The following is a 16,960-nucleotide window of genomic DNA, read 5'->3' on the forward strand; positions in this document are numbered from 1 at the left end:
TTGGACATATCGTTCACATGTTGTTGCCGTTGTTTTAAAGCATAGAAGTTTGGGAACTTTGCAAGCTGAACTCCATACAGGTACTTGCAAAAAAAGAGAAAAGTACACAGTTCATTAGGGAGTCTAACCAGTTCATCCCTCGAAGCCTGTATACAATGTCCTAGATTAAAACACATTCCCGCTGATCTGTGAAGTCCAAACCCCCTTTCTACCTTCTCCTTAAGTGCCTGATATTTACTAGGAGTAGGATGCAGTGGAGGAAAGGTTGCTTACTGCAGCCTTTCCCAACCTGGCGCCTTCAGTTTTGGACTTCAACTCCCATCAGCCCTAGCCAGCATGGCAAAAGGTCACGAATGCTGGGAGGTGTTGCTCAAAACATATGGAAGGAGGGGACCAGGTTGGGGAAACTGCATGAAAACATACATTTTAACAAGGAGGTCAAAGTAAGATTCTTAAGGCTGTGTCTGCACTGTAGATCAGGTACACTTTGGAAGTAATTGTTGTGCTGTTTATAACACTCTGAGGGTCGATTCACATCTCTTATGTGAAATCATTATGTATGAGGGCAGAACTAGAAGTTACAAGAGACAAACAGCTGCCACTGTTCCATGTCTCTCCCACTCCCCACCCCATTACCCCAGTCCCTTCCTTGGGCATGTCCCCAGCCTGGTGCCTTATAAATGTTTCGGGCTACAACCCCCAGAATTCTTGACTATTGGCCATGCTGGCTGGGGCTGATGGTAGTTGAAGTCTAAAACATCTGGCAGGTATCAGGTTGGTGAAGGCTGGTCTAGTATAACTGGCTATAACACATGTGACTTGACATTATCTCACTGCCTGTGTCCTCACTGTCTCTCTGGTAAATGCTATACACTTTGGACTTCAAAAAACCTTTGCATAAAGGTCGTCTTCAAAGTCTCCTTAGTAAACATGGGATTTGAGGATAAGTTTAAGAACAGGAAATGTGAATAAATGGACAGTTTTCACAGTGGGGTCCCACAAGGATCTGTATTATGCTTTTTAACTTGTTCATAAATTATCTGCGGTTAGGGGGTGAACAGTGTGGTGGCTATGTTTGCAAAAGATGATGCCAAATGATCCAAGGTAGTAAAAACAAAAAGGGATAGCAAAGACCTCCAAATGGATTTCTCCAAGCTGGGTGAGTGGGAAACAAAATGCCGGTGCAGTTCAGTGTATGTAAGTGTAAAGTGAGGCAAAAAGTCCTAACTTTACATCTACACTGATGGGATTCTGAACTGGTGGTAACTAACCAGGGGGGAGATTTTGGGGTCATGATGGACAGCGCAATGAAACCATTGACACAACATGCAGCAGTTGTGCAAAATGTTAGGGCTTATTAGGAAACAGATGAAAAATAAAAGTGGCAGTACTGTAATGCCCTTAGGAAAATCTGTGGAATGGCTACATTTTGAATATTGTGTACAGTTCTTATTGCTGCATCTCAAGAAAATATATTTGTAGAGCTACAAAAGGTACAAAAAGGGGCAATCAAAATTATCAGAGAACTGGAGCACCTTTCCTAGGAGGAAATGCTATAATATTAGAGTTTTTTTAGTTTAGGGAAAAAGGCAACTAAGGGGGCATATGAAAGATGTTTAAAATTATGCACTGTGTGGAGAACTTAGACAGTGAGAAGTTTTTCTCCCTCTCTCATAATACTAGAACGCAGGGTCATCCCATGAAGGCAAATGGTGGGAGATTCAAGGCAGACAAAAGGAAATACTTCTTTACATGGTGCATATTCAAACTATAGAATTCTCTATCACAAGATGTATTGATCAGCTACCAACTCAGATGGCTTTAAAAGGACATTCCTGTAGGATAAAGCTATCAATAGCTACTAATGATGGCTATATGCTACCTCCAGTATCAGAGGCACTTTGCCTAGTATACCACTTGCTGGGGAACAACCATGGAAGAGGACTGTTGCCCTCATCTCCTGCTTGCGGGCTTCCCATAGACAAGGGATCTCCAACCTTTTTGGGTCGGTGAGCACATTTGGAATTCTGAGAGTCTCATGGTCTCACAAGAGTCTCACAAAATGGCAAGTGGGGGGGTCTTGCTCATTCATAAAGTGGCAGCCATGGTGGGCATGGCCACTCACAAAACACTCGAGAGAGGGATAGGGGGAGTGCAACCCTGTTAATTCTGCTCGATCTCTCATCGGCTTTTGATACCATTGACCATGATATCCTCCTGGATCGACTCTGTGGGATGGGTATTGGAGGCACTGTGCTACAGTGGTTCCAGTCCTACCTACGGGGCCGATTTCAGAAAGTAACATTGGGTGACTATTCCTCGGCCCCTTGGCAATTGAGCTATGGGGTGCTGCAGGGTACCATCCTATCCCCAATGTTATTTAACATCTATATGAAGCCGCTGGGAGCAATCATTAGGGGATTTGGAGCTAAATGCCATCAGTATGCTGATGACACGCAGCTCTATCTCCCTGTGACATCTGAAACAGGTGAGGCTGTGCAAGTCCTGAATCAGTGCCTAGACTCAGTAATGGGCTGGATGAGGGCCAATAAACTGAAACTGAATCCTGGCAAGATGGAAGTTCTGTGGGTGAGTGGTTCCCGGATCCGGGAGTAAGGCTCATTGCCTGTTCTGGATGGGGTTGCACTCCCTCTGAAAGATCAGGTCCGTAGACTGGGGGTACTCCTAGATCCATCATTGTTGCTGGAGGCCCAAGTGGTCGCAGCAGCTCAGAGTGCCTTTTACCAGCTTTGGCTGGTTCGCCAGCTACGGCCTCTCCTGGACAGGGATAGCTTGACCATGGTGGTACAGGCATTAGTAACCTCAAGACTGGATTACTGCAATGCGCTCTATGTGGGGTTGCCCTTAAGGCTGGTCTGGAAGCTGGAGCTAGTGCAGAATGCAGCAGCTCGGATGTTGTCGGGAGCTGCCCCTCAGCGTGTAACTCCTTTGCTGAGGGAACTGCACTGGCTGCCTATTTGCTACTGGGCCAGGTTTAAGGTATTAGTTGTTGTTGTTGTTCAGTCGTTAAGTCGTGTCCGACTCTTCGTGACCCCATGGGCCATAGCATGCCAGGCCTTCCTGTCCTCCGCTCTCTCCTGGAGCGTGCTCAAGTTCATATTCATTGCATCCGTGATGCTATCTAGCCATCTCATCCTCTGCTGTCCCCTTCTCCTTTTGCCTTCAGTCTTTCCCAGCATCAGGGTCTTTTCCAGGGAGTTTTCTCTTCGCGTTAGGTGGCCAAAATAGTTGAGCTTCAGCTTCAGTATCTGTCCTTCCAAGGAGCAGTCAGGGTTGATTTCCTTTAGGATGGACTGATTTGACCTCCTTGCAGTCCAGGGGACTCGTAAGAGTCTTCTCCAGCACCACAGTTCGAAAGCATCAATTCTTCGGCGCTCAGCCTTCCTTATAGTCCAGCTCTCACAGCCATACGTTACCACTGGGAAAACCATAGCTTTGATTAGATGGACCTTTGTCGGCAAGGTGATGTCTCTGCTTCTGACTATGCTGTCTAGGTTGGCCATAGCTTTCCTCCCAAGGAGCAAGCGTCTTTTAATTTCAAGGCTACAGTCACCGTCTGTGGTGATCTTGGAGCCCAAGAAAATAAAATCTGTCACTGCTTCCATTTCTTCCCCTTCTATATGCCAGGAAGTGATGGGGCCAGATGCCATGATCCTCGTTTTTTTAATGTTGAGTTTCAAACCAGCTTTTGCACTCTCCTCTTTCACCCTCAACAAGAAGCTCTTTAGATCCTCTTTGCTTTCTGCCATTAGGGTGGTATCATCTGCGTATCTGAGGTTGTTGATAATTCTCCCGGCAATCTTAATTCCGACCTGTGATTCATCCAATCCAGTGTTTCTCATGATGTACTCTGCATATAAGTTAAATAAGCAGGGTGACAATATGCAGCCTTGTCGTACTCCTTTCCCAATTTTGAACCAATCGGTTGTTCCATGTCTGGTTCTTACTGTTGCTTCTTGACCCTCGTACAGGTTTCTGAGGAGACAGGTATGGTGGTCTGGTAGCCCCATCTCTTTCAGAATTTGCCACAGTTTGTTGTGATCCACACAATCAAAGGCTTTAGCCTAGTCAATAAAGCAGAAATAGACGTTTTTCTGGAATTCTCTTGCTTTCTCCATGATCCAGCGAAAGTTGGCGATTTGATCTCTAGTTCCTCTGCCTCTTCGAAAACCAGCTTGTACTTCCGGTAGTTCTCAGTTCGCATACTGCTGAAGCCTAGCTTGTAGGATTTTGAGCATAACCTTGCTGGCATGTGAAATAAGCGCAATTGTGCGGTAGTTTGAACACTCTTTGACACTGCCCTTCTTTGGAATTGGAATGTAAACTGACCTTTTCCAGTCTTGTGGCCACTGTTGAGTGTTCCAAATTTGTTGGCATATCGATTGCAGCACTTTAACAGCATCATCTTTTAGGATTTTAAATAGCTCAGCTGGAATACTGTCATCTCTGCTAGCTTTGTTGTTAGTAATGCTTCCTAAGGCCCACGTGACTTCACTCTCTAGGATATCCGGCTCAAGTTCAATGACCGCACTATCATGGCTATCAGGGACATTAAGATCTTTCCTGTATAGTTCTTCTGTGTATTCTTTCCACCTCTTCTTAATCTCCTCTGCTTCTGTTAGGTCCTTGCCTTCTTTGTCCTTTATCATGCCCGTCTTTGCACAAAATGTTCCCTTGGGTTCCAGGTTCCTAAACAATATTGTTCTTTACAGCATCGGATTTTCTTTTCACCACCAGACACATCCACAGCTGAGCGTCCTTTCGGCTTTGGCCCAGCCGCTTCACTCTTTCTGGAGCTACTTGGAAATACCCTGTGCTCTTCCCCAGTAGTATATTGGACACCTTCCGACCTGAGGGTCTCATCTTCCGGCGTCATATCTTTTAGCCTTGTGATATGTTCCATGGGGTTTTCTTGGCAAGAATACTGGAGTGTGTTGCCATTTCCTTCTCCAGTGGACCACATTTTTTCAGAACTCTCCGCCATGACCTGTCCGTCTTGGGTGGCCCTACACGGCATAGCTTATGACTTCACTGAGTTACGCAAGCCCCTTTGCCACAATAAGGCAGTGATCCATGAATGAGCGGTATAGAAATATTGTAAATAAATAAAATAATAATAAATTTCCCAGAAGGCAAACTGTTGAGACTATATGAAAAGTAACTTTTCCAAGAACCTAATTAGAGGTGGAGACTGAGCTCCGAAATCCAAAACCACTCTTTTGAACCCAAAGATGGCACTGGAGGACAGTATTCTGCTTTGCAGCATATCTGACTCCCAGTAAAAAAAGAAAAAAAAAGAAAAATAATCTTAACAAATAACATAAAAATCAAGAGAGGCAGGGAGTCTGGCAGGCACCAACAGAGGCGTCCGTGGGTACATTAGTGTCTGCAGGCATCATATTGGAGACGCCAGACATAGACATTTGGTTGGCTACTGTGCGACCCAGGATTTTGGACTAGATATGCCTTTGATCTGATGCAGCAAGGCTCTTCTTAGGGCCAAAACATACATTTCTTGAACAACTTAGTTAGCAGCTAAATAATTTTTTCATTTTTATTCTAAAGTAGGTGCAGGTGGCCCAATCCAGATCAGGTTGATAGGGAAAGGCGTAAAGGTCCCCCCCCCCCCATGGGTACTGTCTTATTCTGGATTGGATCCTCTGCATCTACTCTAGAGTAAAAATGAAAAAGACATAGCTTTTTAAGTAATAAAAAGGTAAAGGTGTCCCCAACCAGTCATGTCCGACTCTAGGGTGCGGTGCTCATCCCCGTTTCTAAGCCGAAGAGCCAGCGCTGTCCGAAGACGCTTCCGTGGTCATGTGGCCGGCATGACTGAACACCGAGGTGCACGGAACGCTGTCACCTTTCCCGCCGAGGCGGTACCTATTTATCTACTTGCAATTTCTCGCTTTCGAACTGCAAGGTTGGCAGAAGCTGGGACTGAAGACGGGAGCTCACTCCGTCACGCAGCACTCGGGTCTCGAACTGCTGACCTGCCGACCTTCCAGTCTGCAGTTCAGCGTCTTAACCACTAAGCCACCGCGGCCCCTCTTTTAAGTAATAGACATTAAGTAATAGACATTAGTGAGCTGAAGTAACTGTAGATTCCAACCTGAGAATCACCAGTGCTGTGACTGACTGAGGGATGCCCTAGGAATAAGAATGTCTGTTTTGACCCTTACATAGAATCATAGAATAGTAGGGTTGGAAGGGGCCTATAAGACCATCAAGTCCAACCCCCTGCTCAGAGCAGGAATCCAAGTCAAAGCATCCCTGACAGATGGCTGTCTAGCTTCATCTTGAATGCCTCCAGCGTGGAAGAGCCCACTACATCCCTAGGTAATTGGTTCCATTCTTATTTTTAGGCAGCCCTGACGTACTCTACAATTATCTCAGCCCACAAACCCACAACTCCCTCAGACAAACTGAGTACACTGCAACTGAACTCCCCTCAAAATAATTCAAAAGAGGACAGACTCAGTTCTCAACTGAGGATGGTTCCATCTTGATCTTATTAGAATTTTCTAAGGGGAGGGGAGATAATTCTTCTCTCTGGCAAGCGGAGTTCCTGCCCAAGGTGCCAGAGCAACATAATTTACAAGCTCCTCCTATTAATGCCTACCACTGATACTCTGTTAATTTCATCTCTGTACCTCGGCTCCTTCTTGCCAAGGTTCCAACACTTCACGTTTTATACTACTATAAAATATATCTTTTCTAACCAATATTATTTCCTCAGATAAAAATGATGCCCCCTGGCTTTTAGACAATTTCTGATCATAGTAAATGACTATGTATCCTATGTGTTGTGAAAAATGTTAATCAACATGCCAAGGGGTACTTATAATGACATACACAGTATACAGTAAGTAGAACTGATAAATGCTAACTGCAATTCTTTGAACTCTGGAAAGACTTACTTACATAGCAGCATATCTTGCCGGGGAACCAGATTTTTGTTTCCAGGTTAAGTGGGTGGCAACTAAGGGTGCAATCCTATGCATATTTAGACAGAAAAAAGTTCTACAACTCCCAGCAGGCCCCAGCCAGCCACACTGGGAGTTGTACGTCTTTTTCTGTCTAAGCATGCATAGGATTGGACTCAAAGGGTGGAATCCTATGAAATGCACCCTCGCCGCTTGGAAGCCCCCAAACACAGGGACTTCCAAGATTCTTGTCAGTCTAAAGCAGCAGGGCGGGAGGAACAGTGGTCTTTTCCAACCTTAGAGAAGCAGCCAGTGCAGTTCTTTCTGCATTGGCTGTGAGGAGGAGGGGTCTGAGGTTGGATCTGCGACTTCCCCTTCCAAGGTCGGTGTGCTGTCTCCAACCTTAGGGGGGTTTCCTGAGCCATTCTACGGCCTCTAAATCACACAGCCAAGTAACCCAAACCAGAAGTGTTTATTTATCTGTAGAGTCTAGAGTCACAGAGGCATAAACTTTTCCACATATTAGTACATAAAAATAGTTTTACGGTCCTGCACCCCAGTCCTGAGAGGGGTGAACTTGCAGGGGGCTTCAGCCCTTTATTCAGACTTCGGTTTCCTAGAAAGAGGGCACTGAAGACTTGTGTTCCTTTCATAAAGGTTAATTTACACTGTGCTCAGGATGAAGGCCTACAACAACAGAACTCTTAAGCAAACCTTGCTTCTTCTCTGCTTCCCAGCCCCAGCGGATCTTCATCTGCAAGGCAAGAGCCCCTCTCTCTTTGTCTAAGATTCATTTCCTCCAACCCCCTCCGGCCTTGTAGGTCAAAGGTTACCAGTTCAAGAGTCTGAGTTGTTGGGGGAAAATCCTCAGTCTCTTTGTACTTGCAGTACTGACCCCTGGAGGTGTTATGGACTGATCCCAAACACATAACACTAGTTATTACAGCAAAGTAGTAAAACAAGGACAAACTGTCATATAAAATAAATAGAATAGAATATATAATAAATTAATACAATTACAATGTGTCTTTATAATTAAAAAAACTACGTAAAACAAAACATACAAACATAACATAAAATCAGCAACCAACTTCACATTACAAAGTGTGCCTACCTTTTATCTCCCAATAACCATTATTGTCAGCCATTAATTAATTGTGATCTCATTGCAATAGTCACAGCAAAATATTTGGCTGTTTGTTCTGTTTCAGCCTTAACACAGCTGAATGCAACTGCAGGGTATTGTCCATATTCACTAGTCAAACTACAGCTAACTATTATATGCTTATTTAGTAAAAGTTTGTGCACTATCATGGTTGTTAGAAACTGTTTTGCTGAAAGAGGGGATCTGGGGGCATACCATCTGAGTTGTTTCTTACACTGGTTGCCAAAAATGTTGCGGGATCTTTTAAGGTTCTCCTTGGCAACCAAAGAGAAAGGGCTTAATGCAGGGCTCCAGCTGGAGGAATCTTGCACAGCTGCACCAAGCAGTGTTACCTGTTAGCCCAGCAGAAGCTAACAGTGCTTTGACCCCTCAAATATTTATTATTATCAGTATCATCATCTTCTGCTATCTGAACAATATCTACAGATGACCAACCCCAGACTGAAAGATGTTCTTGCTGCCAATTTAGGGTGCAATTCTATACATGTTTAGAGAGAAAAAGATCCTACAACTCCCAGCATTCCCCAGCCAGCATATCTAAACATGCATAGCATTGCACCCTTAATGTATTGATAGTTTTGGCTGTGTGTGTGTTTGTCTTTATGCTACTTTTAGTTTGGTCATTGTTTTGATATGAATTATTATTTTTATGTATTTTTTATATTTTGTAAACTTCTTCGAGTGACTGCAATGAGCAGGGGGCTGGACTTGATGGTATTATAGGCCCCTTCCAACCCTACTATTCTATGATTCTGTGCCTCCTTTTTGGAGGGGAAAAATGGGGTATCCATTTTTATTCATTCATTCATTCCATTTATATCCCCTTTTCCTTTTGCAAGGAACCCAAAGCAGCTTCCATGCTCTTCCTCATCTCCATTTTATCTTACAACAACCTTGTGTGGTAGGTCAGGCTGAGAGTCAGTGATAGGCCCAAAGTCACCCAGTGACCTTCATGGCTGAACGGGGACTTAGAACCCAGATCTCCCAAGTCCCAGTCCAACACTTTAACCACTACACCACACTGGCTCTTTATTTTTATATGAATAAAATCAACTAAGGATACCTATAGAAACATACCAAGGTATGCCTTGTCCCTGCTGTTAGGAATATAGGAAGCAGCCATATACTGAATCAGACCATCTAGCTCAGTATTACCTACAATGACCGGGTTTGTGTGATCATGGACAGGGAAATAAGCCATGGTGATTTATTTTTCATGCTGCATGTGCTGGATGCATACCAGGGGGATTCTGTGTGGCTGTATTAATAAATTATTTCAATGTTAATTTGATGCATAACTTTGCCATAGTATCTCACAAAGATTTCATCTGGGAATCAGTAGGGATTCTTGATCACTTGATTCAGATTTTACTTCTGGGAAAAGGGGCAGGTTTCCCCACTGGAATACATACGGGGGAAAAAAATGTGGAGACAAAAACAAACCTCACATTAAACCATGGCTTAGTATTCATATTTTGTGGCCATAACACTTTTCCCCTGACATCCTCCTTTGCTGTTTTCTCTGGTGTCTTTGTCAATATGCTATGTCATGAAAGGTGATTAGATCCCAGTGAACCTCTGTTACATATGGCAAGCCTGTGGGGTGAGAGGAGGCTGAGCTTTGCATAGTTGGTGAGAGATTTTATTTATTTATTTATTTATTTATTTATTTATTGCATTTATACCCCGCCTCTTTTCCTCTTGCAAGGAACCCAAGGCGGCTTACATTATCCTCCTCCTCTCCATTTTATCCTCACAACAACAACCCTGCGAGGTGGGTTGGGCTGAGAGTCTGTGACTGGCCCAAAGTCACCCAGTGAGCTTCCATGGCCGAGTGGGGACTAGAACCCGGATCTCCCAGCTCCTAGTCCAACACTCTTGCCACTACGCCACACTGGTATATCCTGCCTGTGCATCTAACAGTCTAACAAGGAGCAATATTCCTCATTCAGCACAAGCATTAGGACTGGAATAAGCGTGGAAGCAGCAGCAGAAGGTCATCATGATTCAATTCACTGGCCACATTTGAGCAAACGTCCAACGCATCATAAACGATGGACAAGTGCTATAGCCACACACACAACCCTTTCCCCTTCCCTCCATCTATTGCATGCTGGCTTTGGCATGAAAATTCTGGCTTGTCTTAAACCAGCTTATTTTCTTATTTTTTTTAACTGACATTAAGCCAGACATCCCCAGTTCAGATGTAATGGGGAACTCTGGCTAAAAGCAAGCCAGGATCTTTGCACTGAAGCCAGTGCTGGGAGGAGAGGAGGGTAGAGGGGGGATGAGGATGAGGGTGCTCATCCACAGCTTCATAAACCAACCTGCTCTGGATGGGGTTGCACTCCCCCTGAAGGAGCAGGTCTGTAGCTTCGGGGCCCTCCTGGAGCCATCTTTGTCACTTGAGGCTCAGGTGACCTCAGTGGAATGGAGTTGATGGCCCAGCTACACCCCTATCTGGACAGGGATAACCTGCCTTCAGTTGTCTATGCTCTGTAACCTCCAAGTTAGATTACTGCAATGTGCTCTATGTGGGGCTGCCTTTGAAAATGACTCGGAAGTTGCAGCTTGTGCAAAATGCAGCTGCCAGATTGATAACTTGGACTTGAAGGTCTACAACTCTATAAAACCAACTCTGGCCCACTGGCAATGGCTGCCTATATGCTTCCGAGCTCAGTACAAGGTGCTGTTTTTTAACCTATAAAACCTGACACAGCTTGGGACCACAATACCTGACGACATGCCTCTCCCGAAATGAACCTACCCGTACTCTACGTTCAGCATCTAAGGTCCTCCACCAAGTGCCTCCTCTGAGGGAAGCTCAGAAGGCAGCAACGAGGGAGAGGGCCTTCTCAGTGGTGGCCCCCCATCTGTGGAACAAGCTCCACAATGAGGTCCGCCTGGCGCCAACATTGTTATCTTTTCAGTGCCAGGTTAAGACCTATCTCTTTCCCCAGGCATTTGGCAGCTCATGATGAGTTTTAATAGGTCCTGGATGTGTCTTTAGTTATGACTGACTGTTCAAAGTTGTTCTTAATTATATGTTGTTTGTGTATATGGTCTGTGTGCTTTTATGTAAATGGATTTTAGACTTTGTATACTGCATTTTAATGTTTTAAATTTTGTAAACTGCCCACAGAGCTTCAGCTATGAGGTGATATAGAAACATAATAAATAATAATAATGATCATTCAAACATGGTCACTGTGTGTTTCCCCACATATTTTCATGCCAACATAACGTTTATGTAAATATTGCTTCTTTTAGCTACAGCTCTGATTATCTGAGCATTTGTGTATCCCCTAGGTCACTCAAACAAATTAGGCTGTATTGTATTGCTTAAGGTTCTTTGGGAAGTGCTTATATATGCCAGTACTGAGTAACTTGGGAGCACCTGAGTGAAGCTTTTCTGAGTGTTTTCACTTCTTAAATTTATCACCACCACAACCGTTAACATTCTAGTTACCTTCTGAAAAGGATCAAATAAAGGGACACATTGTCCTAGCAGACAGTTCCTCTTTTTCTGTTTTTGTTCGGAAGGAAATAATTTCTATTTATGTCTATTGCTTCATTATTGACTTTCACTCTTCATGAAGAAAGCTTAACATTAGCAATAACTTAAGGTAACCCCTACTGTAGTCTGCAAAGCTGGAGGCAAGTATCCAGATGAGAATACATCAGTTGCCTCACCACCCCTTCTTCCAGAAACATTAGACAGTGTTAGATGGATAAAGTCTTCTAAAGAGTTTAACAGCCAAACTGCCCTGGGTTTTCTTTCCTCTTCCCTATTACTTTAGATGTTCAGCACTGGGCTATGCAACTGCCTGTGAATGCAGAGTTTGCTGGAATGTTAGTGTGTTGTTGATTGGCACATTAAAGCTGGCAGTTTCCCCAGGTTTCATGCCTTCTCTGTTTAAAGCCTGAACAACAATACTGGGGCTGTACCTTCCTAATCACATACGTTATTGAGTAGTTTTGCAGGTCACCTCATATTAAGATGTGAGGCAGCGATTGTAAATTGAAGAAAACCTTTGCCATAAAAATAAAACGAAGTGATGCACTGTAGTTTGCTCTGGCAACAGAACAGAAAAGATACCATTCAATTCCAAATAGCCTATGTTGCTTGGACGTATGATTTCCCTCTGTGCCTTTGATTACTTCCATGGAAGGGACAAATTCAGCAGACATGGCTTTTCCTCAGGGCTGGCCCAATTTTGATACCTGAGGCAGAGCGGCAAATAACACACATACACAGTTAAGATGCATAGTACCCAAGGCTGGTCAAGTTATTTTGGCACTTGAGGTAGAAAACCCCTTCTTGTGAACCGCCCAGAGAACTTCAGCTATTGAGCGGTATAGAAATGAAATATAAATAAATAAATAAATAAATAAATAAACAAACTCATAAGAAACCCCTTCTTTTGCAGTACAAATGCAACAATAATAAATTAAAGAACTGTTTGCTGCCCTTACAGGACATTCCAAATCAGCTGCCTGAGGTAGCTGCCTCACTCTGCCTCACAGCATGACCATGATGATGGGAAAAACCCCACCTGCTGAGTTTCTTTCTCCACCATGAACGTGAACAGAACACACCGTCTTTAGGTTAATGGTTGGCAAATGTACACAACGTGGTGGCAATGGCACTTGGCAGAGCCAGCCCGAGATGTTTTGCTGCCTGAGACAAAGAGTGCCTCCCCCCCACCCCGCCGCATTTTTTGTACAGAAGCCAACCAGACTGGCAGTTGAATCCTATTTCCTATTTCCTGAAATAGGAATATTTCCTGAATAGGATTTTCCTGAAATCCTATTTCAGCCCTGGTAATGCACAGCATCCTGACAATGGGACAATCACTTTAGGGAGAGCAGCTCCCAGTGGTGTCCCTTCCTTCCCCCAACTGCCATCAGAAGGGCTTCTGAGGAAACATCTTGCCCTGAGGGGATGGGAGAAGAAACAGATTACAACTGAACTCAAAAGAAGAGTAGGTGCAGTAAGGGCTGTAGGGAGGGTATGGAGTTACTCCTGCTGCGCCGGGCGCCAGGTTTGCACAACACACATTGCAGCGCAGGTAATTATGTAAACAACAGGCACGCACAGCACGCATGGGAGTGGGGGGAGAAGCCATGATGGCTTTTTCCCCACCTGCAATCATCCAAACACCTCCTCTCTCACTAACTGGGTTCCCACAATCACCGAGGGAAATAAATAACCCATGGTGGCTGCTTCTAGGTTTTCAGGGTGTTCACCCCAGCCAATCACCCCAGCCACTCACACTCACTGGGTTCAGATGTCATGACAACATACACGCAGCAAGGGTAATTATATTAATGAGGCGGCTCGCAACCAGCATGTGCGAGGAGGGAAAATAAGCCCTCATGGCTTACTTTTTAACTGGGAGGGCTGGTGTACCTTGACGGGTGCCAAAAAGGTGTCCAGGGCATATTGGTGCCCACATGCACCATGTTGCCTACCCCGGATGTAGAGTTACCACTTCCCAACATAGCCTCCCCTCTCCTTTGGTTTACTCTTGTTTTTTTAACTTCATCTTCTTTTCTACTCTAATAAGTAGTGAAAGACTGTGTTCTCCTGTCCAGATTAGATGCAATGTAACAACAGAAATATAGGATCAATGTGTGTTGCCAGCTTTATCGGGGGATTCAGATGTTTTTGCATGAGTATGGACCTGACATTCACTATCCTTAAGAAAATGTATTTCTGCGCTGTTTAATACCATTCAAGGACTTGATATGGAGAAGCCCAGGGGAAACTGGTAGAATGGAGTGAACTCAATTGCAGTTGCAAGTGCTTTTCTGGATGGCATCCAGAGTCAGGATCCTTCCTTCTCTTCTGCATTCATTTTATTCTCATTGCACTGCTGTAATGTCTAAGAGGAAAGACACCCAAGAGTAAATCAAAGAAGAAACTAGGGGTTTGTTTTGCAACAAAAAAAATGAAATACTGGATATTTTCTTCTATTGAAATATGTTTGAAGAATGTGCCGTGGCAGCGGAGTGGAATATCTATAAATAGATCAACTCTTGATTAAAGATCTGGCATCAAATTGGGCTTTTTAAAAATGGAGACCAAGAAGGAAAAAATGAATAACCCATCCTCTAGCCAAAAAAAGTTGTAGATAATTCAGAAAGGGCCGCTGCATTTCAGGCACTGTGAATGTCTGGAAAAATCCTGTTAAAGAAGACCTAGAGAAGTTTCCTAGTATTGCACTTTCCTCCTTGAGACTGAAGATATGATCCCAGGAGGAAACAAATTACACAGAGACCTAGTTCTCATGACATGACAACCCATGGTGGGTTGTCAGCCTTGTTTGTTTCAGGGTGGCTTGTCATGACATCCAAACCTGGCATGGTTTCCTCAGTGTGGTTGAGGAACCACACACATGCACAAGCCCCCCTCAGAGCTCATGGGCCACATTCGGATGATCACAGGGGCAAAAGAACCTATCATGGGTTCTTCCCCTGCCCCCGCGCATGTGACTGTGATTTGCATAATTACGTATGATGCAGCACAGGGTGCTGCGTTGTCCGAACATGGCATGAAGCACAGCAGGGGTTGCTTCTCACCCACCCCACAACCTGTACTGTAAGCCATGGGTTGTGGGGTGGGTAAGAAGCCACACCCACGGCAATGTGTGCCAGGTTCAAAAGACACAGTAACCTGCGCTGCACCACGTGTAAGTATCGAAATCATGGTCATGTGGGAGAAGGAGCCACAATGGGTTCTTTCACCCCCACAATCATCCAAACATGACCATGGTTTGTTGTTGGGTTGTTTAGGGTAGCTTGTTGTGACATCCGAACCCAGCAGAGTGGCTTGTGCATGTTTTGTTGGAAAGGACTACAGAGTTGCCTGGCAAGAGTGGCAAAAAACCCAGTTGCTCCTTGTGATCTCACTAACGATATCCCCAATCTATTACAGCTTGAAATGACACTAGTGAATTTACTCCTCCACTTAGTCTCCTCCCTAGACAGCGGCACCTTTCTTTTTTCACCTTAACGGAGATTTGCACAAATTTAACTTTATGTTGTTGTTTTTACTGTTTGGAGAGATTTGCACACATTTGCTAAAGTGCAGTAGCAATTTTGCACAAATCTCCCCGAGAGTTAAAATAATTAAATAAATAATACTAAATTTGTGCAAATCTCCCTGAAGGTGAAAAAAAGTTAAATATGCACAAATCTTCCTGAAGGTGAAAAAAAAATCTACACAATAAACTCTCATTATTAATTAGTCTATTTGCGGTCATTAGCTGAGTAAGGGAGTAGACTGCAGAGGTTGTGCTGCAAAGGCCCATGGGATACATGCCTGGAGTGGGTGGGAAGGGGGAAACAAGCCATAGCAAGCCACAGAGTACTTGATCATCTATGGGGAGTAATGTGGATTAGTGAGCGAACAACCAACCTACCATAACTTATTTTCGGGACAGCTTATTGTGATGTGTGAACCGGCCCAGAGACTGATTAATGCAAGCAAAGAATTTTCAATAGTCTGAACCACTAAGGTAGCTATGATGTAGTACAGTTGCAACAGTGGTCAAATCATGAGTGAGAAAACAAGGGACATAATGAAATCCATAGCACCAGCCCTTGATCCCTCCCTAACACTAGCCAATCATGCCCTCCCCATAGCCTCCTATAATCAGTAGCCCAGGGGTGGGCAACTTGTGGCCCTCCACATGTTTTGGCCTGCAATTCCTATCAGCCCTATCCAGCATAGCCAATGGTGGGGATCATGGGTGTCATAAGCAAAAGGATCTGGAGGGTCACATGTTACCCACCCCTGGAGGTTCAGGGCATGATTTGGGGGCAGAAGTAAAGAGCCCCACTCAGCAAAATAATCATGGCTAGCTTACTACATTTTGAAGTAAGTGAGTAATACACATGGCTCAACAGTAATACACAATTTGCAGATGACACGAAATTGGGCGGGATAGCTAATACCTTGGAAGACGGAAACAAAACTCAAAGTGATCTGGATAGACTGGAGCGCTGGGCAGAAAACAACAGAATGACATTTAATAGGGATAAATGCCAAGTTCTGCACCTAGGAAAAAAAAAACAAATGCACAGTTACAAGATGGGGGATACGTGGCTCAACAACACTACAAGCGAGAAGGATCTTGGAATTGTTGTCGATCACAAGCTGAAGATGAGCCAACAATCTGATGTGGCTGCAAAAAAGGCAAATGCTCTTTTGGGCTGCATTAATAGAAACATATCTTCCAAATCCCAGAAAGTACTAACTCCCTCTACTCAGCACTAGTTAGACCTCATCTGGAGTACTGTGTCCATTTCTGGGCACCACACTTTAAGAAAGATGCACACAGGCTGGAGAGGGTTCAGAGCAGGGCAACAGAGATGATCAGGGGACTGGAAACAAAGCCCTATGAAGAGAGACTGAAAGAACTGGGCATGTTTAGCCTTGAGAAGAGAAGGCTGAGGGGAGATATGATAGTGCTCTTCAAGTACTTGAAAGGCTGTCACAGAGAGGAAGGCCAGGATCTCTTCTCCATCATCCCAGAGTGCAGGACACGGAATAATGGGCTCAAGTTACAGGAAGGCGGATTCCGGCTGAGCATCAGGAAAAACTTCCTGACTGTTAGAGTATTACTACAATGGAACCCATTACCTAGGGAGGTGGTGGGCTCTCCCACACTGGAGGCATTCAAGATGAGGCTGGACAGCCATCTGTCAGGGATGCTCTGACTTGGATTCTTGCATTGAGCAGGGGGTTGGACTCGATGGCCTTGTAGGCCCCTTCCAACCCTACTATTCTATGATTCTATGATTCTTTGGCTATTTAAAAGGTGTGTGAGAGTGATTGGAA

The sequence above is a fragment of the Heloderma suspectum genome, chromosome 2, assembly GCF_057233095.1.
Source record: "Heloderma suspectum isolate Gila_16-S chromosome 2, 16-S_ref, whole genome shotgun sequence".
Classification (NCBI taxonomy): domain Eukaryota; kingdom Metazoa; phylum Chordata; class Lepidosauria; order Squamata; family Helodermatidae; genus Heloderma; species Heloderma suspectum.